This window comes from Ailuropoda melanoleuca, chromosome 8 (genome assembly GCF_002007445.2).
Source record: "Ailuropoda melanoleuca isolate Jingjing chromosome 8, ASM200744v2, whole genome shotgun sequence".
Taxonomy (NCBI): domain Eukaryota; kingdom Metazoa; phylum Chordata; class Mammalia; order Carnivora; family Ursidae; genus Ailuropoda; species Ailuropoda melanoleuca.
In genome coordinates this window covers 101,825,493-101,826,917 of record NC_048225.1, presented here as the reverse complement: position 1 = coordinate 101,826,917, position 1,425 = coordinate 101,825,493, and positions in this window count along the sequence as shown.

Genomic DNA, 1,425 nt, shown 5'->3' with positions numbered 1-1,425 from the left:
TTCATTCCTTCTTTCCATCTTTTTCTCAGGCCTCTGGACCCTCTTTATAGCAATAGAGTAAGAATCCCTAGACCAGGAATAGGCTGCAGATCCTTATCCCAGGACACGCACATTTCTAGCACTTCTTGAGACACACGAAATGACACTGGAGTCAGTTTAGGAAATGAGGCAGAGATGTACCCTTAGGAGCTAGATAGGGACCTATAAGGGGCAGAAGCTAGAAAGATGATACTTGGTGGCGATCCCTCTGCTTTGGCCACTGTCTGATCATTTGGGGTCATCTTGGGGAGGTTTGACAGATATGGTTTAGGTCGACAGTTACGCACTTTCAACTATGAACAACAGACTACATGTGAGGACGTTTGAAAACCAAATATTGGGGCACCTGGGTGGCTCAGTTGGTTAAGCATCTGCCTTCCACTTGGGTCATGATCTCAGGGTCCTGGGATGGAGCCCCACATGGGGGGGGGCTCCCTGCTCAGCAGAGCGTCTGCTTCTCCGTCTCCCTCTGCCCCTCCCCCCACTCATACTCTCTCAAATAAAATCTTGAAAGAAAGAAAGAAAGAAAGAAAGAAAGAAAGAAAGAAAGAAAGAAAGAAAAACCAAAAACTAAGGAGCACCCATCCTAGGTGGGGGACCGCCCTGAAGCCTGGGACCTTGGGGCACAGCTGTCCCTGGGGTTCAGCAGGCCCCGTGGCTACTCCTCTGAGGCCAGCGGCATCTTGGCCTGCCCTACGCCTGCTGCCGACAGTTCTCCTCCTGAAGAAAACTTTGGCTTTCACCAAAACAGGCCAACTTTTTCATCCCCCACACATCTTCCTCACTGGAAACCCCCCCCCCAGCAGGATTTTATCTGTGAATTATGGGGCTACTAGGGAATATCAGCCTCAGCCTCAAACAGCTGTTGCACTTAGGGCCAGAGGCTTCCTACACAAGCCCTTCAGGTCAACTGTGGTTAACAAAACAAGATGGAGTATTAACACACCCAAATCCGGTTGTTACTCTCTGCTTTTTAGGTTTTGAGAGGGTAAGATCAGTCCCCAGAGACGTTCAGAGGCAAGGACTCAGGGAACACAATGCCTCCATTCGCCTGCCTTTCACAGACGTCTCATCTCCGGGTCCTGGAAAGTGGGTGAACCGTCCTTCCCCCCCACCCCCTCGCTTAACGGGGACCTCACCCACCTTGGCCCACCACCCGTTAGGAAGGAAAGGGGTGCCAGCCAGGGCGCGGCAGCCCGGGAAGGAGGGCAAATAGAATTAGACCTCTTTCCCCGAGAGCCCCCCGGGCGCCAGGAGGCGCAGGCCGTACCCCGGAGGCGCGAGGGCTGCCCGCGCACCCCCACCCGTCGGCCGTGCTCGGGGCGAGGGAGGGGCGCGCGCTCGGGTGCGAGCCAGACACGGCCGGGCAGCGGCGGCGCGGGAGGG